The sequence below is a fragment of the Cricetulus griseus genome, chromosome 2, assembly GCF_003668045.3.
Source record: "Cricetulus griseus strain 17A/GY chromosome 2, alternate assembly CriGri-PICRH-1.0, whole genome shotgun sequence".
Taxonomy (NCBI): domain Eukaryota; kingdom Metazoa; phylum Chordata; class Mammalia; order Rodentia; family Cricetidae; genus Cricetulus; species Cricetulus griseus.
The window spans coordinates 348526636-348554626 of NC_048595.1; the positions used below are offsets into that span (position 1 = coordinate 348526636).

The following is a 27991-nucleotide window of genomic DNA, read 5'->3' on the forward strand; positions in this document are numbered from 1 at the left end:
TCCTCTGCCTTACAAAAGGTTTTCAGTTTCAAGAGGTCCCATTTACTAATTGTCTATCTCAATATCTGTGCCTCGGGTGTTATGTTCTGGAAGGGGTCTCCTCTACCAATTCATTCAACGGTACTTCCAACTTTCTGTTCTAAAAGGTTCAGTGTGAATGGATTCATGTTGAGTTCCTTGATCCATTTGGACTTACGTTTTGTGTATGCTAATAGATATGGGTTTATCTGCAGTCTTCTACACACCAACATCTAGTTATGCCAGCACCATTTGTTGAAGATCCTTTCTTTTTTCCATTGTATAGATTTAGATTATTTGTCAAAGATCAGGTGTTCATAAGTTTGTGGGTTAATATAAGGGTTTTCAATTGGATACCATGCATCTACCTGTCTACTTTTCTGTCAATGATAAGCTGTTTTCAGGACTATGATTCTATAATAGAGGTTGAAGTCAGAGATGGTGATGCCTCCAGAAGTTTCATTATTTTACATGGTTGTTTTCATTACCTTGGGTCTTTTGTTTTTCCATATAAAGTTCAGAAATATTCTTTCAAGATCTGTGGAGAATTATGTTGGGATTTTGATGGGGATTGCATCAAATCTTTAGATAGTTTTTGGCAAGATTGCCATTTTTATTATGTTGATCCTACCTATCCAAGAACATGGGAGTCTTTCCATTTTCCGGTATCTTCCTTAATTAATTTCTTTAAAGACTCAACATTCTTACTATACAGTTCTTTCACTTGTTTGGTTAACATTACCCCAAATTATTTGATGTTGTTTGTAGCTGTTGCAAAGAGTTACAATTCTCTGATTTCTTTTTCAGTGTGTTTATCATCTGAATATAGTAGGTCTACTGATTTTTTGAGTTAATTTTGTATCCTTCCACTTTGCTGAAGGTGTTTATCAGCTGTAGGGGTTCCTTGGTAGAGGTTTTTGGGGTTACTTATGTAAACTATCATATCATCTGCAAATAGTGAAAGTTTGAGTTCTTCCTTGCCAATTTATATCCTCTTGATTGCATGTTGTTGTCTATCTGCTCTAGCTAGGACATCAAGTACAATATTGAAGAGTATCTAGAGAGTGGACAGCCTCTTCTTGTTCCTGATTTTAGAATATTTGTGCTGAGTTTCTATCCATTTAGTTCGATGTTGGCTGTTGGTTGCAGTATATTGCTTTTATCATGTTTATGTATGTTCCTGTTATTCTTGAGCTCTCCAAGACGTTAATCATGAAGGGGTGTTGAATTTTGTTAAAGGCTTTTACAGCATCTAGTGAGATGATAATGTGGTTTTTGTTTTTCAGTTTGTTTATGTGGTGGATTACATTGATGGATTGTTTTTTTTATGTTGAACTATCCCTACATCCCTGGAATGAAGCCTCCTTGATCATATTGGGTGAGTTTTCTGATGTGTTTTTGGACTGTATTTGCCCGCATTTTGTTTAGTATATTGAATTCATGTTTGTGAGGGATATTGGTCTGTAGTCTTCCTGAGCCTGCTCAGAACACATAGGGACTACCCTGAATCTGGCCACTATTCACTCTTAGCACCCCTATATGCCCCCTGCCCTACACCCTCCACTTGAGTCTTGACCCCCCTTTGCCCTTCACTTGAGTGAGAAGAATACATAAAAACCTTATGGATTAATATGTAAATATAAATATACAGATATATCTTATTATTTTATAGTTTTAATTTCTATGAAAATAGCATAGTAGAATTGACACATTAAAAAATAAACATTAAAGGCTATACCTCTTGTTGCCCTGAAAAATTACCTGATTTTTATATTCATTTAACTGAAATTTAATATTTATAAAATATGCAATGCAAATTCTATTAATGAAAACCTTAATAGATTTTAATGTAACTTTTCCAAGTATTTAATAAATTTGGTATACAGGTTTCTTCTTGTTCTTGAATTCTAACAAGACATTGCAGTTTTAAATTCCTCTCTGAGCAATTAGAGTTATTCAGATGAGTTTTATATTATCATTTTTGTATTGCTAATTTTGTGGTATTATATTTATTAAGTTCTCAAGTGATTTTGCAGAGGTGGTAAACTATGAATGTTTCTGGTCACATGGAATTTATTTGCATATCTGTTTGATGTTATTTAAATTTTTCACATAAGCATATTAGCTTTGGTTTGTTAATTCTTCCTTTTAAAGTCCATGCCATTCAGGATTTTTCTATTGACTTATTTCATCAATTAAAGTGTGATGTGATTTTGATTAAAGAATTATGATTTCACTTTATTACCTTGCTATCATAAAACACAGAAATATTTGATAATTATTTTGTTGTAGCATGCCTGTGTCTGAACCAGGCTATCCTAATAAAAGAAACCATGGACTTTGTGACAGTTTCAACAAAGAGATTAGTTCTTGCCAAAGCTTCTTGGGTCAAATGGATTGTTTAAGACCATGAGCAGCATAAATGCTAACTAGTATCTTTCTGACACAAACATGACAGTTGTCTACATCTCTGCATGAGACATGTGCTCCCTTCCCCAGAACATATACTAAAATTGTTTATATAACAGCTTTGACAGGGCCAGGCATTGGTGGTGCATGCCTATAATCCCAGCACTCGGAAGGCAGAGGCAGGCAGGTCTCTGTGAGTTCCAGGCCAGCCTGGTCTCCAGAGTGACTGCCAGGATAGGTTCCAAACCTACACAGTGAAACCCTGTCTCAAAAAAAAAAATCTTTGACAGGATGATCCATACCTCTGGCCACATGAAATTTTTTATACAACATGTCTGGCATACTAGAAAGTGAAATTGCTGTATCTTCTTCCAGAATACCTGAGAATTGTAAAATGGCAGTAATAGAACCTTTGTACAAATAAAATTCTATAAGTGCTTGGCTCTGTAAGACAGCAAAGCAAGCCTCTGATGTTGTCACATATTGTGCCTTAACATTTTGTGTGATATTGTTCATATATTCCCTCTGATTTCAAAGTGACCTTGAAAGAAGGAAGGCTCTCAAATTGTTTTCCTTCCCAGTCATAGATTGTTCAACATCAACAGTTATTGCTGTAAAAGCCAGACTGAAAAATACAAGTGAAGCAATGTTATCATAACAGCCGCTAAAAGTTTTAGACGCTTAGATCTATGTTTAGAAGGACTCTATTTTATAATATAACTGTATGCATATCATTATATTTCATCAAAGTTTTCTTGAGAGCTAAATGAGATACTCTGTAAAAATAGTGGCTGGTTTTACTTTGTTGTGTTATATAATAATATAAATTTATTGTGATGTTTCTTAGTTATATGATCAGCTGTATTTGTATTCTTATTGACATTTGTAATATAACTCTTATTTATTTATTTATTTATTTATTTATTTATTTATGCTTTTTTTGAGACAGGGTTTCTCTGTGGCTTTGGAGGCTGTCCTGGAACAAGCTCTTGTAGACCAGGCTGGTCTCAAACTCACAGATATTCACCTGCCTCTGCCTCCCAAGTGCTGGGATTAAATGTGTGTGCCACCAACGCTTGGCTCATTTTTATTTTTTTATTTATGTAGTGTTCTAGAAGTTTATTTTATAGAAGATTGGATATTGATTCTGCTGCTGATGATGATGTAGAACTATTTGTGTTAAAATTTTCTAGACCTAAAATAAATTGACACTAATTCTTGTTGGGAAAATACACAGATTAGTCTGTTGCAATAGTGATTTGTGAGGACTATTGTTACAATTTGAATTTATGTATACCATAAAAATAACCTGTTCATTTTCAAGTCTTTAGAAATCTATTGTCATTTAAAGAAATTACTGTATAATTTACTTTTAAAAATGAATACAATATAATTTATTGGTAATTGTAAAGATTTTTGTTAAATTAGTTCAGCTTATCCTGTTCTTTTCATTTTCAAGTTGCTTAACCTAGCATGTGTTCCTATTATAAAAGTAGCCTTGTAATCTTAACTCAAATGGTAGTCATTTCAGTTAGATTAACTTGCTACGGTGATTTAAAGGGTATTTTATTACAAATTAATTTTCTTCTATCAGCACTCATATTACTAATTTAAGTTTGGTCATACAGTAATCAATTAAAGTAAAGCATGCTGTGTGAACACTAAACCTAACACATTAACTTAATCTATTTTGGATACTCCTGCTGTCTCCCAAATCATTTCTATGGCTACAATGTGAAAGTTAACCTTTTTAATAGAAAAAATATCTTATGATTATAAAGACTTTACTAAATAAATATGAGATTTATGGATAATAATAATATTTGGATTTAGTTGTATGTATTAAGTGATACGTCTTAAATAATAAAGGAATATACAATAGAAAAAACTAAACACAGAAAACCATGTGTGAAATTATAGCAAAAACAGACATATAAAATGAGAATCTATGACTGATTGTTCAATAAAAACAAAAGATTTCATTGACTCAATGATACACTGAGAAAAATGAACAGGAAAACTACTTATGAGAACTTCAGGGTAAACAGTATTATATCTAAATATCATGTTTTTCTTGGGGGATGAAAAGTTTTCCTATATCTCTAGTAAACATTTGTCAAAACCTTAATAAAAAATAAAAAAAAAATGGAGACACTGAGACAATATTATTTGGAATCCCTGGAGTCTCTACTAATTGCCTTAAAGCTGTAAGCTAAACATGACCTTTCAAACTGTACTATTATTTCATGAAATTTAACTTGTGCCCCAATAGGACTGTTGTGCTCCCTTTGCTTTTGGAAATGACACTTTCAGCATTCTGGTTCTAGACAAGAATGTTTTGATATAACACACAAGATTAGCTTGGGATAATCAGTACAGAAAATTCAGTGCATAAGTGGGACATACGGGACTTTGGTTCACAAGTTGTCCTCCAAGCTCCAAGTTGAGTCAGTAACAAGGGCAGTGGGATGGCAGGGAGGAATTGGATACTTGGAGCTTCCCAACTTGACAACACATTATAACTACTATAACAGGGTAAAAACAAAACAGCACTGCCCCAACTTCCCTGAACTACTGTGGGGTTCTTCCTTTGATCATTCACAGCATATGACTCATCAAGATCTTCCCCTGAGGACCTTAACTGTGGTATATTTGTCAATATCATACAAAGACCTTTTCTTTCATACCATGTAGTAAGTTCTTTCTCTCCATTTTTATAGCCTCCCTGGACTTAAAATGGTGTGAGATGGAAAGATGGTTGGTATTGGAGTGGTAGAGAACTGTTTTCACTACAACTTCAAAGGTGATACTACTACACTGGCTGGGTTTATGTAGATAGTATGTATTTTTCTGACAACTCACATGAAAATAAAGATAAATAAATGTACAGATAGTATTTTTGATGTGACTCAGGGCTGAATCATTGGACTATATCCAAAATATGCAACACTGTGGACCATAATGTTCTACTTGCTCTTTTGCTAGCTTTTTTTCAACTTCAGCTGAGTTCTTCAAGCCCAATCAGTGACTCTAGCAGTTCCAGACTTGATATTATTTTCTTTTACTTGAAAACAAAAGTTTTGATTGAACTGTACTCACACTTATTTTTGAGACTGGAAGAATTTACAGCACTGAACATCTCCCTGCAAATTTTTCTCCCTTCCATAATTACTTTATGCATAAGATGAATAATTTAATTAGACTTTTTCATTCCTATCACAATTCTCCCCTCATCCATAACTCAGCATAAAACTCTAGGAATTTAATATATTTTGGAGAAATAATCTTCTATTTTTCTTAATTCAAACTTATTTTTATCATAAACTTGTATGATGTTCTGATTCTTCATCTTGAGTGACATTTTAGGCACTTGAAGATATCATACTAATTCTAATGGGTATGTTCACTGTCTACAATGTAAATCATAAGGTAAAACATTATGGGGACTATAATAAAATATTTGAGGGGTTAAGTAAAGATAATATATCAGGGTGATCTAGTTTAGAAAAGGACAGCCAAAATGTCAGTGACTGCTTTCCAAAGAAAGTGCTATCTCTGCAAGATTCAAGATTCATTAGTAGCTTCAGTGGACTATATAAGCATTGAAGAATCCTTGCCTTCTCTTATGACGATGATTCTGTCAATTACTCCATTTACAATGAAATCCATATTACTAGACAATGTCCCTATTCTTTTTCTACAGCTCCATTGAGTATTTATTGACACAGGAAATTGCACATTTTTCAGGGGTTATAGTGGTGAGTTTTGTGTCGATTTGAAAGAAGCTGGAGTCATATTGAAAGAGAGAACTTCAATTGAGAAAATTCCCTCACCAGATTGACCAATGGAGAAGTCTGTTATGAATTTTCTTGATTCTGGATTGATTTGGACATGTCCTGATCACTCAGAGTTGGCATTTCTACTGTGCAATGGCAAGCTGAACAAGCCTTGAAGATCAAGTTAGAAAGCCGCCATCTTTCCATAGCCTCTGCCCAAGTTGGTATGGCAAGTTCCTTCCCTATCTTCTCTGATAATAAATTAGAAGCTCTAAACTGAATTAAACTTTTTCCTCCAGTGTGTGCTTTTTGTCATGGTGCCTTATGACTAGAATAGAATCTTTAAGATCAAAATGCATCTGATTATTTTGAGGAATACAACATTATTAATTACAAATAAGGTAGCATAGTCAGTGCTTAGTATATTAAATTTGTCTTTTGTGAATGCTTCAGAACAAGTTATTAGCAGTTCTTTCAATATTCTGTACAGTATTTATGTTTGGTCACCATAGTGTATATCACTTCTCCAGTATTATTCATCATACATAAATAGAATGTGGGTAGTGTTTTAACATATCTCCCCTCAGCACTTCCAGAACATACACATTTAAACAAATATGTACTTATGAATGTGATATAACTGGAAATTTCTTGTTTGTTATTATTAGCATTTTTAACAAAAGTATATTCTGTATATTATTTTACAAATATTAAATGAGTTTTCCTTCCTTCCCATTATCACCGCTTTTGAGTGTTCATTTCTCTACCAACTTATTAAACTTCTTATTTAGAATTAAATAAGTAGAAGTAACAACACTTTTGAATGATCTGTTGTGATGGAATCATTGTTTAGAATGTAAAAGTGGAGAAAGCTTTTGGCTTATAGTTCTCTGCTTTTTTGGATATTTTTAATAGACATGTGTTCAACTCCTCCTCTTGGAACTCTTTTCAAAGCCATTTTTTATAAAAGTATGTGCACAGACACTTTTAAAATGTAGAACAGCCAAGACATACTGTCAGTTCATTCATTTCCCCCTTTTCCTATGGGCAATAATGTCAGGTGTGGTATGCAGCTAGGTTAACATTTTAAATTAACTCCTTGGACTTTTATATAAACTAATGCCATGTTAATGGTTGTATATAGAAACCTCATATATGACAATTTAATTTCAGAAAAAGAAAATATTTTAAAGAACTATAGGATATCCCAATAGTACAATCCTGTGGTTATATATGATTTATGCTCAAAATTCAGCATAAATATGGATAGAAAACCAAAATCTAGACATTTGTCTTTGTGAGGAAATGTATTCTGTATACAGTTTTGCATCAAATTGCTAAGTAACAATGCTGCACTTAAATTCTGCCTTTAACTTAAATAATTCTGTCTTTATTTCCAAAGTGATGGGATGGCAGATATACATCAACAAACCTAAATCAGAATTTGTTTTAACAGCATATTTGTGTATCCATATTAGTATAAAATATTTAGTCTCATTGGAATAATGATGGAATGGATTATTTTTCACTACATAAAAATAGGAACTTCATAAGAGCACACATATTCACATCTCAATGTTTAAGTGTGTATGGAGAACTTCAGTGGAATAAATGTAAAGGATTTGAGTAATTACATATTCAGTGTGTTGATAGGGAATGTTCTGTTGTATATATATTTGCGTTATTGGTTGATGAACAAAACACTGATTGGCCAGGCAAAAAGATGGTAGGACTAAGAGACAAGGAGGATTCCGGGATGTATAGGCAAAGAGGAATCATCATGTGATCCCAGGAAACTGCCACTAGCTAACCTTAGAAGTCTGGATGTCTGTACATACAGAGAGGAAATGACATAGCTGAGCAGAATTAGAATATAAGCAGGGACGAATAGGAAATCCGTTATCTTCTTTGCAGAAATGTGGCACGCAAAGGAGTGTCGGATCCGTTATTCCTCGTAAGACAACACCATGTGGAAATACTTGGATTTATAGAAAATGGCTTAATAATTAAGACAGAAGTAGCCAATAAGCAACCCTAGTCACCAGGTAACAAATTAAGGATTAATATACTGTCTTGTGTGTTATTTGGGGCCTGAAGCAAAGTCGGGACCCAAGAGGCTGTCAGGAAAGAGTATAGTTAACAGTGTGGTTTGCTATCATTTAGCCTATTCTAAAGCTCATTGTATCTTAGTTATCTGTGTTGCTCTGCCTTCTATATCAATTAATCAGAAATAGTCACAAAATGAGTTTTTAGGAGAATTAAGTTGAATCAATAATGAACTTGAAATGATTTCTTCATGTTATACAACCATAATTGTAAAATTAACTTTATTTCTCTTAATTTCCCCATGAGTAAAATAATCTTTAAAAATAGTTTCCTCGAGGTATTAAAATATCTGAAAATTATTTAGATTACACATGTAAAAAATAGTTCCTAAGTATGACTAGGCTGAATGAACTTCCATCTAGATGTGTATGTTTACTTCTGTATTTTACATAGAAGTCTATGTCTGGAGGATTCATACAAGCCTCAGAGAAGACTAGGATGCAGAATCCTACCTTCCATCATAAACAGATGATAGAGAGAGGGTTGATAGAATGATAGATGGTTGATCATAGATATAGAGAGATGATTGATGATAAATGATGATAAGTAGATAGAAGATAGATAGATAGATAGATAGATGTAGAAGATAGGTTATAAATACATTGATAGTTGATAGATGGATATATAGATAGATGAATGATAGGCAGCATACACATAAAACAAGCAAGACAGAAACAAAGTGAATGCACACATGGTCAATGTCTTACTTATGTGCTTAGCATTTCAGAGTCCATGGGTTCAAACTAAAGAACCTCAAAGTGAACAAGGATAGAAGTAACTTACCTATATGAAGTAATTTTTTAAATTAACTTTCTTAAATTTATTATAAAAGTTTATACTCATAACCTTTGCATTAAGCACTGAAGATTCTTTTGCAGGCAAGAAATTCACTGAAGTTGCTTTGCTTGGAACAAACGCTGGCTAATATACCTTATAGAATCCTAAGGTCATGCTTTAAGGGTGACTTCATCCCCTCATTAATGTGTTTGGCTGAGAAACCTCAAAGCTGATTCTGTCATGGGCTTCATTCTTTACTTTGGACACAACCCAGTGATGGAACCCCTGACTACTAGTTTTTCAGAACATTTACTTAAGAAAAGTTTGTAATCATAAAAATGAGTTTCTTACAACCCAAGAGTGTATCTCACAATGACTTGAAAGCCATTCTTTCAAAGCAAGGATAGTTTCTCTGTCTCGAAGATAGGAGGATGGAAAGGCCCCATTTGACAGCTGTCAGGCAGCAGGTGTAGTCAGCACATTTCAACTGACCACTCTTTGCAGTCTTTCCCTTCTCTCACTCTAATGAGCTCTATCCAATTCTCTCTCTCCCTTTAAGATACCAATCAGCTGCACAAAAGCATCTCAACATTTCCGGTCCTGTTAGGAGTTCTTGAATAGCATCTGCTCTCTCCATTTTAACTGAAAGGCTAGCTATGTTCATTTTGACACAACAAAGTGAAGCTTTACCGAAAGTAACTTTCTTTGGAATAAATAGGTGAAAATAATTTTTGTGATGTATAGTGTGGAACTGAAGCAGCAGTCCTTCCTCACTGGAGATCATTATAAGTTAGTATGGTGGCACAGGGAGCTTTCACATAGTTCTTTCCCCATCCTCGACAGCCACCCTAGCCTCCTTCCAACTAGTCCTGCTGACTTTAGCAAGCACAAGTTCATAACTTAGAACTTGGCTGTGATTTCAAAATTTCACAAGGACTACATTTCCACAGTCTACCCACAACCTTGTCTTCGGTGCAATTCTTTCAGGAGCTGCATTTAATGTACTACTAGATTTCACTCCAGTACATTTTTCCCCTTAGAGAAAGTATCTCATAGTGTAGCTCACATTAGCCACAAACTCAAGATACCCCTGAGACAGACTCCCTAGTATATAGTTATGACTTCTGTGTGCAACAGAGAAAACTAGTAATATTTACATCTAATAACCCTTGCAGTGTTCAGAAGACCCAGCAACATATACTGTTTTAGTGCATTGAAAAACACAAGACATAAACTCACTTTAAAATAAAAGTCCTGAGATTACCTTAAAACAGAATGGGGATTGATACAATTTCCTAGCTCAAGCAGACAAGTTTTACTTTGTGAATAATAAATGTTTGGTAATACTCAAGAACGCAGAGTTTAGAAGAACGTAAATGAGCTATTCTCAAGGAGGAAAGACTTGCCCTAATTAACTACCTAGACTTTTCTTCTTTTCTTCAACTTTTTAAATTTGAATTAGAAACAGGATTGTTTTAAATGACAATCCCAGTTACCTTCTCCCACCCATCCTCCCCTACCGACCCCCCAACTAAAACCCTATCAATCAAATATCCTTTCTCCTCCTCCTGGAGTGTGAGGCCTTCCATATGGTGTCATCAGGGTCTATTGTATACTTTGGGATAGGGCCTAGGTGCACCCCCAAGTGTCTTGGCTCAGGGAGTATTCCTCTATATGGAATGGGCTCCCAGAGTCCACAGATATGCTAGGGATAAGTACTGTACTTCTACAGGAGGTCCTATAGTTTTCTGAGGTTTCCTCACAGAAACCCATGTTCTTGGGGTCTGGATCAGTCCCATGCTGATATTCCAGCTATCAGTCTGGGGAGCAAGATTTCCTGGATGTTCAGGTCTGCTGTTTCTGTGGGTTTCACCAGCCTGGTCTGGACCCCTATGCTCTTCACTTGTGCTTCTCTGTATCTGGGTTCCAGTTCAGTTTGGTGATTAGTTGTGGGTGTCTGCTTCTACTGCTACCAGCTGCTGGATGAAGGCTATAGGATGGCATATAAGTCAGTCATCAATCTCATAATCAGTGGAGGGGCATTTAAGGTAGCCTCTCCTCAGTTGCTTAGATTGTTAGCTGGTGTCCTCTTTGTCAATCTACAGGCATTTCCCTAGTGCCTGATTTCTCTGTAAACCAAAAATGTCTGCCTCTATTATGATATCTCAATTCTTGTTATCATGTATTCTTCCCCAGACTCATATTTTCTGTTCCCTCATGTCGTCTTCATCCCTCTTCTTCTCCTCTTCTCATTTCCTAGCTCCCTTCCCCTTCTTCCCGTGCTCCCAATTTTCTCAGGGGATCTTGACCCTTTCCTCTTTTCCAGGGGACCATGAATGTTTCTCTTAGGGTTCTCCTAGTTTATTAGTTTCTTTGGCAGTGTGGATTGTAGGCTGGTAATCCTTACATTATGTCTAAAATCTGCATATGAGTGAGTACATACCATGTTTTTCTTTTTGCGATTGGGTTACCTTGTTCAGAATGGTTTCTTCTAGTCCCATCCATTTTCCTGCAAATTTCAAGATTCCATTTTTTTTTCTGCCAAGTAGTACTCCATTGTGTAATTGTACCACATTTTCTGTATCCATTCTTCGGTCGAGGGGACTCTAGGCTGCATCCAGTTTCTGACAATTACAAATAGCGCTGTTATGAACATCTTTGAAAAGATGTCCTTATTGTATGAATGTGCTTCTTTGGTAACCAAATGTGCCTGGATTTTTTCAGATATGCTATGATGCAATCTTTGCAGCATGCTTTTCTATCAATGCCCATCTTTTCATAAAATAAGTGTGAACAACAGACATTCATTCCATGTATCTATAGACCTGACTGATATTTCCAAAAATGATAAATCCAATATCTAATCCAATAATATACAAATACTCTTTCACAGAGTATAAGTTAATAGTCATCTTACATCAGTCAGTCAGTTTAATTAAGCAAAGGGCCTGGGAAAGACTTCACCCTGGATTAATCACTAGTGTCATAAATGTCACATATGTTTCTACAAACAAGAGGTAGATGAAACTGATAAAAACACACATAGAGACAAAGGTGATGGAGTTAGTGAGAACAATCCAGATTACTGTCAACATCTGAAAACAAAACAAAACAAAAAAACTCCAAAAGGCTGAACATGTATTTCATCCAAAGCCTTTGGAAACAGCAGTCTTGCCAAAATTGAGAAATCTGAAATCCACAATTATGGAGAAATGTATTTATTTTGGTTTATGTCTCCAAGTGTGTACAATTTGGTATAATAGCTGCATAAAAATAATCAGTTGTGAATATTAGATACTATATTAATAACATTTTTGTCATACTTGTGTAATTATTTGAAAAATCAACTTAAATCAGGAAAGATTTGTTTTAGCTCACAGTTTCAATAGTTTTGAACTAGTCACTATATATATTCTTCTCAGTGCCACATGGAACCTTCTCTAAAACTGAAAACAAAGTAGGCAAGAAAGCAAACATCCACAGATACAAAAATTGAAATAACCCCCTGTATCTTATCAGCTCACCATGCTTTAAAGTTAGAATTCAACAACAATACAAATTGCAGAAAACCTACACACTCCTAGAAATTGAATAACACAGAATTGCACCATTCCTGGATTGAGGAACAAATAAAAAAATAATTAAAGCCTTCCTAGAATTTAATGAGAATGTATACACAGCATACCCAAACTTCTGGGACACTCTGAAAGCAGTGTTAAGAGGAAAGTTCATAGCACTAAGTGCCCACATGAAGAAACTGGAGAATAGTCACATTAGAGAATTGACAGAACAACCGAAAGCTTTAGAGCAAAAAGAAGCAAACTCACCACAGAGGAATGGAAGCCAGGTAATAATCAAACTGAGGGCTTAAATCATTAAAACATTACAAGCATCAATGAAACAAAGATTGGGTTCTTTTCGAAGATCAACAAGATAGACAAACCTTTATCCAAACTAACCAAAAGGCCTAGAAAGAGCACTCTAGTTAACAAAATCACAAACAAAAAGTGGGATATAACAACAGATACTGAGGAAATCCAGAGGCTCATCATCATCAGGTCATACTTTGAAAACCTGTACTGCACAAAATTCTAAAGTCTAAAGGAAATGGGCAATTTTCTGTATAGATATAACTTACCATAATTAAGCCAAGAACAGATAAGCTGTTTAAATTGGCCTAAAATCTCTAATGAAATAGAAGCAAACATCAAAAGCCTCCCAACCAAAAAATGCCCAGGGCCAGATGGCTTCACTGAAGAATTCTACTGGAAATTCAAATAAGAGCTAATACCAGTACTACTCAAAATATTACACACTATAGAAACAGAAGCAACATTGCCAAACCCTTTTTACTAGTCTACAATCACTTTGATATCCAAGCCACACAAAGACACAACCATAAAAGAGATCTACAGACCACTATTCCTCATGAACATCACTGCAAAATTACTACACAAAATATTGGCGAATTGAATCCAAGAACACATCAGAAAAATTATCCACCATGATCAAGTAAGCTTCATCCCAGGGATGCAAGGATGGTTCAACATACAAAAATACATCCATGTAATTCACCATATAAACAAACTGAAAAAGAAAAAAACACATGATCATCTCACTGGATGCTGAAAAAGTCTTTGACAAAAATCCAACATCCCTTCATGATAATGTTCTTGGAGAGAACAGGAATAACAGGAACATATGTAAACATGATAAAAGCAATATACAGCAAACCAACTGCCAACATCAAACTAAATGAAGAGAAACTCAAAGTGTTTCCTGTAAAATCAGGAACAAGACAAGGCTGTCCACTCACTCCATATCCACAAAATGGAAAGATCTCTCATGTTCTTGGAGAGGTAGCATCAACATAGTAAAAATGTCTATCTTGCCAAAAGTAATCTACAGACTCAACGAAATCCCCACCAAACTCCCAACACAATTCTTCGCAGATCTGGACAGAACAATACTCACCATCATATGGAAAAACAAAAAACCCAGGATAGCCAATACAACTCTGTACAATAAAGGGTTTTCTGGAGGCATCACCATCCCTGCCTTCAAGCTCTTTATAGAGCCATAGTTCTGAAAACAGCTTGATATTGGCACAAAAATAGACAGTTATACCAATAGAATTGAATTGAAAACCTTGATATTAACTCACACACCTATGAACACCTTATTTTTACAAAGATGCCAAATCTATACAATGAAAGAAAGACAGCATCTTTAACAAATGTTGCTGGCACAACTGGATTCAGACATGCAGAAGATTGCAGATAAATCCATATCTGTCAACATGCACAAAACTTAAGTGCAAATGGATCAAAGATCTCAATATAAATCCAGTCTCATTGAATCTTCTAGAAGAGAAAGTCGGAGACACCCTTGAATGAATTAGCACAGGAGACTGCTTCCTAAACATTACACCAGCAGCACTGAGTGAGATCTGCAATTAATAAATGAGACCTTCTAAAACTGAGAAGCTTCTATGAGGCAAAGGACACATTCAGTAAGACAAATCAATAGCCAACAGAAGGTAAAAGAACTTCACCAACCACACATCTGAAAGAGGGCTGATTTCCGAAATATATAATGAACTCAAGAAGCTAGCCACCAAAACACCAAACAATGAAATTAAATTTGGGGCAAAGAACTAAATAGATAATTCTCAACAGAGGAATCTGACATGGCTGTAAAACACTTAAGAAAGTGCTCAAAATCCCTGACCATCAGAGAAATGCACCTCAAAACAAATTTGACATAACATCTTACACCAACCAGAATGGATAAAATCAAAAACATCATTTGCAATCTATGCTGGAGAAGATATGGAGAAAAAGGAACACTCCTCCATTGCTGGTGAGAATGCGAACTTGTAAGACCACTCTGGAAATCAGTATGGTGGTTGCTCAGAAAAATGGGAATCAGTCAACATCAAGTTCCAGCAATTTCTCTCTTGGGCATATATCCAAATAGTGCATGTTCATACATCAAGGACATATGTTCAACCATGTTCCTAGCAGCATTGTTTGTAATAGCCATTACCCAGAAACAACCTAGATGCCCCTCAACTGAAGAATGGATAGAGAAAATGTGGTACGTTTATACAATGGAGTACTACTCAGTATAAAAAAGCAATGGAATCTTGAAATTCACAGGAAATTGGATGGAACTAGAAGAAACCATATTGAGTGAGTTAACTCAGTCACAAAAAGAGAAACATGGTATGTACTCACTCATATATGAATTTTAGACATAGAGCAAAGGATTACCAGCCTACAATCCTCTTCACCAAAGAAACTAGGAAAGAAGAAGGACTCTAAGGGAAAATGCATGGACCCCTTAGAATGGGAAGGGGTTAGGATTTCCTGAGTTTATCGGGAGCATGAGTGTAGGGGAGAGGGAGCTTCCAGAATGAGAGGAGGAGAGGGGGAGAAGAGACTAGGTAACGGAGTAGCAGAAATTTTGAGTTGGGGGTAGAGTAGAGGAGATCAGGATGAGAGATATCATAACAAAGGGAGCCATTATAGGTCCGAGGATATATCTGGCACTAGTGAGATTTCCATAGATCTACAAGGATGGCCGAACTGACAATCCTGGCAATGTTTTAGAGGTTAGTCTAAATGCCCTTCCCCTATGATGAGACTGATGACTATGCCATCGTAGAGCCCTCATCCTTTGGCTGATGGAAGCAGAGGCAGATACCAACAGATACACACTGAACTGAACTCTGGAACCTAGTTGCAGAGAGGGAGGAATGAAGATCAAAGGCATCAGTAGCAGGCTGGTGAAACTCTCAGAAACAGCTGGTCTGAACAGGAGGGAGCACATCGCACCCAGACTGTTATCTGAGAGGCCAGCTGATACAGATTGCTGAATATGGATGTCAATGAGCAGGCCTCTGCACTCTAGGAGTCCCGTGGTAGTGGATTAGTATTTTTCCCTGGTGTAAGAAGGGACTTTTAGAGCCTGTCCCACATCTCAGCCTAGATACATGGGGGAGGGCTTAGGGCCAGCCCAGATGATGTGGTAGACTTTGGGAAGCCTCTGTCTGAGGGCCCTATGCAGCTTGAGGAGTGGAGGGTGGATGTGGTGGGTAGCAGTTGGGACGTTGGGGCAGAGGTTTTCGGGGGAAGGGAATGGAGAGGGTGAAGCGATTTACATGTGAAGCTAGGTTGTTCCTAATTTGAACTAATAAAAAAAAAATCACAAAAAAAAAACCTGAAGTTTGTCTGTTTTCTAATGAATTCAATGGAGAATCTTGGAGGCAACAGTCTTGGCATGATCTCATGCTGGATAGAATACAGGTGGGCTGCAGGAAAGGAGGAACTTTGCCTCCTTAACAAGTTTGACCTTGGCTGCAGGGATCAGGCACTCTTTTCCGTAGTTTTGTCGTAGCTGAGAATTTGAGTCTTCTGATTCCAATCTTTGCCGTGATTTGAGACAAAGCGGCAACATAACTGGGAGAACAGAATCATAAAGGACAATTATACTTAGCTAAAATCCAGGCCAAAAGGAAATTCACAGTGTGAAATTCTAATTTTCATCTTAATGAAATTTATGTTAAAGCTGCATCATGTCAGACATTCTTTCCATTGATTAAGTGAAAACAAGTATGGACAATAAAAGAATGCTGCAAACAGAGGAAAGAGCAGGTTCTATAAAAAGTTCATAGAAAAGAATATTCTTGGTTAGATAATTTTAATGGAATTATCATGTGTAAACATATAATACTTCCCAAGGTGAGTTTATTTACTTTGCTGACAAATTTAGTACTTTCCCCTGAGTTAGCTTGAACAGACTACAGCATTTTATATTTGGGATTTTCTGCTTAAAGAATTCTAACTTTGGAGTATGTATTTCCTAAAACCGTGAAAAACCTATATAAAATTAATTTTATGAATGTATGAGTAAAATAATCATAATTAGACAGTAAAACAATCAATCACAGGGTAAGATGAAAAGTTTAATTTTTTATATTAAAATATTTAAATTTAACCAATGTTATTTCACTACAGATCAGAATATATTTTAAATGCAGTGACAAAATTTGTGGGAAATTTTTCTGCTTTTCTTAACATGGAAATAATGAATACATTCATGATTACACTATAAATTCTAGAGCTATTTTAAGTATATTCATGATAATAAGTGATTCAGTCTGAATCTTCTGTTGAGAGAGGATATAAATTTAGTTTTCCCAGTCTTCTCAAGATAAAGCTATTTCAAAAATTCAGTCTTGCTAATGTTAATGCTTTCAAATATTGACTTTTGAAAATTCAGATAATAAATGACTCTTTAGTTGTTGATACAATGAACCTCAATGCAACACATTTTGAAAATCATAAAAATGAAAATAGCCAACTAAATTACAGCCACCTGTGAAATTTATGCTCAGACAACATATTTTCACCACACAAGATTCAGATTGCTTTAATGTAAAAGGACAGAATCAATTGCCAAACCAACCATTGTGTAGGGAACATTACTTCTCTTTTAAAACTTGAAACATCCTATGAAACTGTGTTATCCTAAGGATTAATCTCTTAAGTATGTATATTATTAAATAGAATTTTTTCTGACACAAATTTTAATTTTTTGGAGGCATATTAACCACATAAACAATTACAAGTATAGCAAAACACACTTCTGGTAAGATATTTTCATTTTTCATAAAAATATGAGAATCTGCTTATCTGCTTTCTATAATAAAATGAGTAACTATGGATTATACATCTATATACATATAAACTTATACATATCTCATTTTCTTTTGTTTAGAAAGGCATCTTAATGAAATTCATTTGTTAGATTAAAATTCAGAATATATTAACTCGTTTTTTTATTTTTTTTAGATAATGAAGCATGTCTTAGTAAGGGAAATTTGCTCTCCCTTGCTTGCATGCATTAATGTCAGCACAAGTCATAAACATTGAAGTCAAATCAGTTCATACACCAGAGACTTTACCAAAGGCAACTATGCCTCCACTGGAAAAGAAGAATGGCATATGGATTAGGAACCATTTACTTGCTCACAGATTGTCTCCTTTGTTATTAAACCATTAGAAAATAGGGAAAAAAGGGAGGAAAAATCTAGCAAGATCCAAGAATTAAGAAAAACAAATACATTTAATTTAACCTCGGTTAATGTTCTGTCTTGCCCTTTCTTCTGGAAATAACAAGTTCTAATTCAGAGTAAAAAGAAAGTACTCTCGGAAAGAATTTTAATTATTTCCAAATGCCTTGGTAACATATAAATGCTAAACTGTGTGACTTTTCCATTTATGGGCTGTGAGAAATAAACAGCTGGGATAAACAGCAGGCATCTCAAGATATTTTATTTATTTCTCAGCAGAAGTTTAAGCATATGTCATAATGATGGCATTTACATCATAATATATGTTGCTTCTTACAGCTCTGCAAGCCCATCAGAATCTGCAGAAATGACTGTGGAATGGTAGAATAAGAAGAGCCTATCAAAAAGGCTTCCATCTGCTTCCATCCCCAAAGTTGAACTTTTATTATAAACTATGCAACTGAAAATCAAAGTTCTGCAAACATAATTGCCTCCCTGAAATCTTAGATTGAGTTAAGCTTTCAGGGTGATCTAGCATGCTGTGATACAGACATTTAAATTTTCCCTTCCTCAAAATCCCATTGCCTTTTGACTTCCAGATATTTAGCACCATAGATAAAATATATGTTATTAAGATCAAAGTTCCAGTATCCTGTTAACTCCAGAATGACACCTTTTTTTGAGAATATTATATGGCAAGAAATGAAAGTGATTTTTAAAGAGTTATATTTCTGCTGTGGTTTCTCTTTCTTTAATAACTAACTTCAAAGAAAAATATACTAGGCCATAGGTGAAATCAAACTCAATAATATTACATAACTGTCTCTTCATAGTATTTTAAAGGTGATAAAGTACAAAATCTGTTATTTTTCAATATGGAGAGTTTTTAAAAGGGAAAAAAGCACATATTTTCACATCCTTTGTCTGGGATGTTTTGTGTTTGGACCCCTAGAATGCTGCCACATAAAATGTTTCTGGGCTCCTGAAACAAAGAAGAATGGCACAAGATGATACCTGACCTCAGACAACCACTTTTGTCTCTGCATGAGCTGGTCCCAGTTGAAAAAACACAAAACAAAAAGCATCTTGTGTATATTTGTTTATGTTCTCAACTTGGAGCATGGAACAAGGAGATAAATGCCTTTGTAGGAGTTTTTAAAACCTTTAAATCCAGTTTAAACATTAACATCTTACTGAATAACAACATGGTTGTTGAATAAGGCGTTCTATGAACATTTCTGAACACAAAAAAAATGGAAGTACCTTATTAGAAATCTGAGCTAGATGTGTAACTCTATAAAGAACTAATATAGGACCATGTCAGCAACATCATTTAACATTGTTCTAGAATTGTCAAAAGAAGTAATGATTATTTCCTTTCTTGTGGCAATTGTTACAAGACGGTAAAGAAGACAACATACATTCCACGGAGGAAATTAAGGTCTGTTTCTGAATATTTCCACATCTGATGCTGTGAATAAAAAGGATGGACAAGAAGAAAATCTAAGTGTAGTCACTAGACATATTCATAGACAACATGAGAAATTGCATTCTAAAACAGCATAACAAAGAGCTATTCCATACAAGATTGACATATATTTATGTTGGATATATAATTTACATGGGAAAAGTGCTTTTAGTAAATTAGATACAAAACAGAACATTTTATGTATTTGTAATATAAACAATAAATGATAGAAGCATAGTTAAATTTATGGTTTTATCTATTTAAAATTTGCATTTATTTGGGTGGTTTTTTTTTCTTTCTTGGCAAGGAGTGGGAACATGCTGGCATGTATGTGTGAAAGTAAGACAACTTTCAGGAGTCTGTTGTCTCCTTCATCCATTTTAACATTTGAATTTGTGTTTCCAAGTTTTGCAACAAGTGCTTTTATCTGCTGATCCAACTTGCCAGCCATGTTTGTGACTCTTTAAGCAGACATTTTAATATCTCCTGCATCTTATTCTGAGATCTCAAATCATGTCTTACATCTGCCTTAACATGAAAAATCAATTATCATCACTTCCACTAATAGTATCTTCATGAAGAATAACATCTATTCATAAGAAACCTGCTAACAATTTGAAAACTTTATATCAGGATGTTGAGATACCTTGTGTTTGTTTAATCTCTGTGGAAATATTATTATGATAATGTGACCATGAACTTTAACATAATTTAAGGTGGCTAAAAGCACTAAGAAGTAGCATATAGGCAGTCTAATTTTTGAGTGACTTGGTGAGATTTACCAAGTCAATGGATATTCAATGAACTATTTCATGTATCAGATATAGTACTGTTTTTTAAAGTTGTGTTAAACATCAAACACAAAATCAGAGAGCAAATCATTCATTAGACACAGGTGTTTAGTGAAGAAAGTGGGAAGATGCTATTGAAAGTGTTTAACTTGAAGTCACTGAAAGTAAGTTCTAGAAAGATGATATACTGTTTGATCACTATAATGGACTAATTACATTTTGTACATTTGAAATTTACAAACAGATTAAATCTCACATATTATTACACAAGTTAAATAAGATGAAGGACATACTAGTTAGTTTGATTATGCAACTCATCATAATGATTAATATTCCTAAATATCATATTATAAACCTGAATATACATAAATTTTCTTTATGATAGGTCTGCAGATGGTATTTGATTGTGTCCACTCATCCGAATGTGTTCTCTTGTGAAGGCAGAATTGTAAAAGTGAAAAAAATTGGCCTTTACATGGATTATAATAATAAATAAGTCTGAGTTTGTAGATAATTCTCAGTGGTAGCACAATGACTTAGGATTCAAAAGACTCTTGTTCTTTACTTGTGTATCAAAATAATAATATAAATAAATTCATTGCTATAAAACAAACATTTTACATGATAAACATTTTCATTAATGCAAAAATATACCTGCTTTTATGAATACCTATTAAAATAATTCTTCCTATTACTTTCTTACTAAAACTTGTCATGCTTTTGAAAAATTTGTAATAGTAATTCTAAATAGTCTAACATTGATTAAATTATGCAGTATGCTCAACAGAACATAATAAGTAGAGTAGGAATTATTAAAATCTTGATTGGCAAATGAATAAATATAAAATTTGAATCATTTAGAAATGTGAAGGCTAATATCAATAGAAATAACCCTTCATAGAGCCATTTATTAGGCAGTACTGCAAATCAAATTGTAACATTCTGAATAGAAATTCTCTACTATGCTGAATAGATATTAATTTTATTAAGCATTATGAATGTTTGCTGAAATAAGTCATGCCTAAAATTGGCAAATGCATGCAATTTTCACCTAATTTTACTGATTAAAATAGTGCATTACAACATATTTAATTCTTCCTCTAAACAGCTTCTGAAATCTATTTATAAATGATAATTATATTCAAGAATAATTTACACATTTATCTCAAGGTGGTAATGATTACATGATATGCAGCTAATATGAAATACAGTCAAATATATTAATTGACAGTTTTGTAGTTATTTTCTTCAAATTGGAATTTTTTGTCTATGGATGGAAAGAAGTCTTATAAGACTCAGGAAGTTATGAAGTCTAAATACACGCGGGGAATTAAAAAAGACCCAGGATGCTCAGAAGCCACAAGATTCAAAATGTCCTTTATTTAGCATACAAGTAGTATATCAGTGACAAGAGATTTTGGCATTTGCATGCTTGAAAATGGGAAGAAAGCTGTAATGATTCTTGTATGAAGCCATCACCACCCTTTGGTGTACACTTCAATGGTACAACTGTTTTTAAATAATCCATTTTCCCATAGAAAACCCTTCATTCCTGATCATATAGGTAACTCTGACAAATATATTTGGTGTAACAAAACAAACTTTGGTAAATATTTTCTTTGTACTATATCACTTCAGATCAGTCTGGTTGAATTTGTTCACAGTGTCTCAGGAAAAATCATACAGCGCAAACATACTTGGAAATGTACCAACAGAACCAAAATTAACTTGGAAAGGAGTTATATGGATACTGATATAGTTGACAATGAGCACAAATAAAGCTCATTTACGAATCCAAAAAAGACTATATAGTGAAATAATCAAATAAGAATACATGTGTATTCTGTCCTCAGCATTAGCAAATGATTTCATGGGGAAAAATTGTGAAAAAGAAAGACAGATGAAGGATGATATTGGTCTATCATTTCTTATATCTGAGAAAACACACATGAATGGATGAATAGCATAGGGGCTCAGCAGCCTTTTGTGGGACACAAAAATTGCAAACAATGATAAGAGTCAAAACAATTACAGGGAACAGATAGCCAGATAGCACCCTTGAGCTTTGACCGTATAGAATTCTTCATCCCAACAATTTGACAATCAATGTTCATATATTGAGGCTAATTAACCAGAGTTCTGGGAATGAGAGAAGCTGAACAACATAACCATGAGTTTCTCCTCGAGACAAAGACTGAATGCCCTGAAGCAATATGAACAATACAAGCTATTTGAAATTCTTGCTTACCTTTGGCTTAGAGTCGCATGTATGTCAGAGACTGGCAGACAATAGTGGAAGAGCAGGCATTACGCAGGCATCTGGGAATGCAAGAGACAGTGATTTCTGAGTAAATATGTCTCATTGAATAAATACATGCTCAACATTAGTTTAAAATTTAATAAAGTAGCACAATAGATACATAAAAAAGGAATACCTCAAAATATGTCCAAGATAATTTAAATGTAGACTCTAAAGAATTTTAGTTTCTGTAAAAAATTATTAATATTGATCATCAGTAACACATTATTTAGTGAGCCTATAAAATTATTAATGGCCAGTTGTGATTGGTACAAGTGTCATTATTCTTTAAAGTTTCTTCTCAAAATATATATTCAAATGGCATCTAAAGAAAGCAACTGCATAATAATCCAGAAATCTTTTTTAAAAATGTAATTACCTGAATTATTTCAAGTCCAAAATACCATATTTTTCATGAATCCCCTTAATAACATTTGTAATAGCCAGAAACTGGAAGCACCCTGCATTCCCCTCAACTGAAGAATGGATACAGAAAATGTGGTACATTTACACAATGGAGTACTACTCAGCGGAAAAAAAAACAATGGAATTTTGAAATTTGTAGGCAAATGATGGAACTACAAGAACCCATTCTGAGTGAGATAACCCAGTCACAAAAGGATAAACATGGTATGCACTCACTCATATATGGATTTTTAAACATAGAACAAAGGATTACCAACCTACAAACCACTCCACTGGAGGAGCTGTCAACAAAGTTTACTCTAAGTGAGACATAAATGAGCTAGGAGAATGAGAAGGGGAGAAGAGGAGGAATGAGGACATAAAGAAGCAGGAGGTTTGTGTAGGGGGAAGAACAGAGGAGAGCAAAATAAGAAATACCATCATAGAGAGAACAAGTGCAGGTTTAAAGAGAAATCTGGCACTAGGGAAATGTCCAGAAATCTACAAGGATGACATCAATTAACCATCTAAGCAACAGTGGAGAGACTACATTAAATGCCCACCCCTGATAATGACATTGATGACTGAATTATATGCCATCCTAGAGCCCTCATCCAGCAGCTGATGGAATCAGAACCAGATACCAACAGCTAAACAATGAACTGAAGTGGAATTCAGTTGTAGATAAGGAGGAGTGCTGAGCAAATTAGACAAGACCAAGCTTGTGAAACCCACGGAAACAAGTGACCTGAACAAGTGGGAGCTCTTGGCCCTCAGACTGATCACTGGGAAACCATCATGGGACTGATCCAGACCCTATGAATGTGGGTGTCAGTGAGGAGGCCTTGGAAATCTATGGGGCCTCTTGTAGTAGATCAGTATGTATCCCTAGCATAGGAATGGAGTTTGGGATCACATTTCACATAGAGGGACACTCACTCAGCCTAGACACATGGGTGAGGGCCTAGGCCCTATCCCAAAGGATATGACAGATTCTGAAGTCCCCCCCCATGGAAGAACACACTCTCCCTGGGGAGCAGAAAGGGTATGGGATAGGTAGGGTGTTAGTGGAGAGCAGGGGTGGAGGGGAGGGAGAGGGAACTGGAATTGACATGTAAAATAATCTCATTTCTAATTTAAATTAAAAAATCCCATTTTCTTCAAAATGGCTATTTAAAAACATATGTCAATGCCAAGGCTATTGCTCTTGATACTCTAGGGCAGAATAAGGCGTGATGCTTTCCTAATCTCAGGAATAGATTCCAATACAATTTTTAAGGGCAAAAGCAGTTTCCAGTAATAGGGAATTACTTTATTGGGTAAATTTCAATAATCTACTATTAACCTCTAAGTGTTCAGTTGTTAGACGTTCTCAATATTTTACATAAAAAATTCTTGTTTAATCATAGGATGTAGTGAATGTTATTTGGCATAGAAATGAGTTTGTACTTATCATAATAGTTCTGTTGACAATTTTGTAGTTACAGGAATAACAAAGAAAATGATAGTAAGTTAATTGATGCCATTTAAAATTTTCAAAATGTGTCCATACTACGAAGATATTAGGCAGAGTCATGATAATTTTTTCAAACTGAAAATGGTCAAAATCATAGTACATGAATCTCGCAAGGAAGACTATAACACAGACAATTGAAATAAACTCAATAAAATTTTATGGTTTTAGCTGGGCTTTGGTGGCACATGCCTTTATTCCCAACACTCGGGAGGAAGAGGCAGGCAGATTTCTGTGAGTTCGAGGCCAGCCTTGTCTCCAGAGAGAGTGCCAGGATAGGCTTCAAAGCTACACAGAGAAACCCTGTCTGGAAAAACAACAACAACAAAAATCTCATGGTTTTTCAAAATTCAAAATACCAGCTGAAACAATAAATCTATATTCATATAAATAAAATATCCTTTTAAAGGTGAAAGGAAAAGTAATACAATTCTCTTTGTTGAGATGGTGAGGATGGATGATGGATAGACTTTAGTGCTTCCACTTTAAGATAGGAAGAGCCTGTCTATTGTCTTGAGCCAGGTCCAAACTGCTTCTATATTCCTACGACCAGAATAAAGAAGGACATTTATGTTATTGACTGGTTGGAAAGATTTTCAAGTTAAGATTCATTGACAGATTTCAATTATATGAAATTTCTGGTTCAAAGAAGTATTGGCCCAAAATCATAATAATTTGTATATATGTATCATATGGCTTCACTAATGGTACTAATGTCTGTGTTGTCCCAGCATTTGTATGGTAAACTCTAATTTCCTTAATATGATATTATAAAGAAAAATGGTGATGTGTGATGCCCATTGCCATTAGTTAATGAGTCTAGAAAAACTTAAGATGGCTTATTTGCCCTATCCCCCTTCTGAAGTCCAAAGTAGCTTCATATATGAACCAAGAAACACCAAAGTTCGAATAGCTTGTTCTTATGGTGTAGAGCTACATTCCCTATGGGGTAACTGTGTATTGTTTAAAAAGCCACAGAGTTATACCATGTTTGTATTTCTATGTCTGGGTTATCTCACTCATGGTGTTTTTGTTTTGTTTTCTAGTTCCATTCATTTGCCTGTAAATTTCATGATGCATTTTTCCCCTGAACTATCTTCATAGAATCTTCATCCAGAAACTGATGGAAACAGATGCAGAGATCCACAGCTTAGCACTGGGCCAAGCTCCCAGGAGAAGTGATAATATGAGCAAAGGGATCAAGACTATTTGGGGGATACCCACAGAAACATCTGACCTGAGCTATTGAGAGCTCATTGACCTGCACTGAAAGGAACCTGCATAGGAGGACTAAACTAGGCCCTTTGAATGTGAGTGACAGTTGTGTGGCTTGGGCAGTCTGAGGAGCAGGCAGTGGGATTTACCCACTAGGGATTTACCCTAGTGCTAGAACTGGGTTTTGGAGTGATACCTAGGTAATGTTAGATGTAGAATGGGAGGCCTTGGTCTTGTCTCAAAATGATGTGCCAGACTTCCGTGACTCCCCATATAAAGCCTGACCCTCTCTGGGAGTGGAAGGGAGGTGAAGTGGGGAAAGGTAGAGAAAACAGGAGGGGAGCAAGTGGGAACTGTGATTGGTATGTAAAATGAGGAGATTGTTTTAAAGTAAAAATAATATTGAAGCCATGAAATTTGTGGAATTTTAAAAACCAGTCCAAGTTGTCCGAGATATGAGAAATCAGGCCACAGGACAAGTGGAAGGTAGCATTGAATGGTGGTGACAGATAAACATAAACATAAAACTGGTACATTTTATGAATTTCATTAAATTATAGAATCTAAGAATAAGCTGTGAATGTATTAATCTTCTTTTGTTTGTTGAGTTTTTAATGATTTATATATTTTTAGTTTTATATGCATTGATGTTTTGTCTTTTTTTTAGGATTTTTCTTATTTGAAACAAACAAGATTGTTTTACACGTCAATCCAAGTTCCCTCTACATCCCCCCTCTACTGTTAACCCCCCCAATTAAAACCTTACCTATCACATATCCTTTCAGCTCCCCAGGGAGGGTGAGGCCTTGCATAGGGAATCATCAGAGTCTATATATCCTTTGGGATAGGGCCTAGGCCCACACGCGTATCTTGGCTCAAGGAGTATCCCTTTATGTGGAATGGGCTCCCAAAGTCCGCACCTATGCTAGGGATCAGTACTTACTGATCTACTACAGGAGGCCCCATAGATTTCCGAGGTCTCCTCACTGAAACACACGTTCAAGGGTTTCTGGGGTCCAGATCAGTCCCATGCTGGTTTCCCAGCTATCAGTCTGGAGATCAAGAACTCTCCTTTGTTTAGGTCAGCTGTTTATGTGGATTCACCAGCTTGGTCTGGACCCCTTTGCTCATCACTCATCCTAATCTGTAACTGGATTCCTGTTCAGTTCAGTCAGTAGTAATGGGTGTCTGCTTCTACTTCCATCAGTTACTGGATGAAGGCTCTAAGATGGCATATAAGTCAGTCATCAATCTCACTATCAGGGGAGAGTATTTAAGGTAGCCTCTCCTCTGTTGCTTAGATTGTTAGTTGGTGTCATCTTTGTAGATCTCCAGACATTTCCCCAGTGCCTGATTTTTCTTTAAACCTAAATTGTCTTCCTCTATTATGGTATCTCCTTTCTTGTTTTCTTCTATTCTTGCAGTGTTTTTTTTTTTTTTTTTGGAGAAAATCACTTAAGTAAACACTTCAAGACTTAATTCAAGTTAACAAAACACAGCAATACTTAATTTAAGAATCTAAAGGAAAGTTTGCAAATCTGTTGTTGAGAAGTTAGGTCAAAAAATCTTCTGAAGCTCTTGCCTGTACCAGTATGTATTTATAAATTAATCATTTATTCATTTCTTTTCATTACTTGTCAACATCGTGTTTTAGAAAAAATGATATCTGTTATTATTTAAGGTGTTTATATATATTTCCCTTCCCACAACCTTGATTTTTTTCATTTTGTCTTAAAAATTTTATTTTCATGGCTTTACTTGCTTAATTTGGAATATTTAATATTTATATGTGCAGCCATGTGATCAAAGATTATGTTTTTTGATACATTAAAACAATTCACGACTTAAACTCTAAACTTTAATAAAGAGCCAAACATGTCAGAATATAAAGTCCGCTGAAGAATTGAGTAGCAGTTTTTCTCTAAAATATGTAATAAAACTCCATTAAAGAAATATAAATATAGAAAATATTAAAGTAACCAAATTAGAGAGAAAATTACTGATGCTTAAGGACACTAAATTTCCTGAGGAATAATATAAAAAGTGAAAATATTTACTATTTTTGTTAACTGGATTTAGCATTTAAGGTAAAATTAAAACAAAATTAATTCAGTGAACAATGCAAAAGAAATGTG

At 34.9% G+C, this 27991-nt stretch overlaps 1 long non-coding RNA gene across 3 annotated transcripts; it reads left to right on the forward strand.

Moving 5' to 3' along the window:
- Window positions 1–1297: 1297 nt before the first annotated feature.
- Window positions 1298–26677, forward strand: LOC118238398. Of its 3 annotated transcripts, XR_004768579.1 has the most exons (3): window positions 1298–6427; window positions 25688–25951; window positions 26524–26677. It is a non-coding gene; the product is annotated as an uncharacterized LOC118238398 (long non-coding RNA). The 3 variants fall into 3 exon arrangements; XR_004768577.1 differs by lacking the exon at window positions 26524–26677 and having other exon boundaries at window positions 25688–26359; XR_004768578.1 differs by lacking the exon at window positions 26524–26677 and having other exon boundaries at window positions 25746–26359.
- Window positions 26678–27991: the final 1314 nt, after the last annotated feature.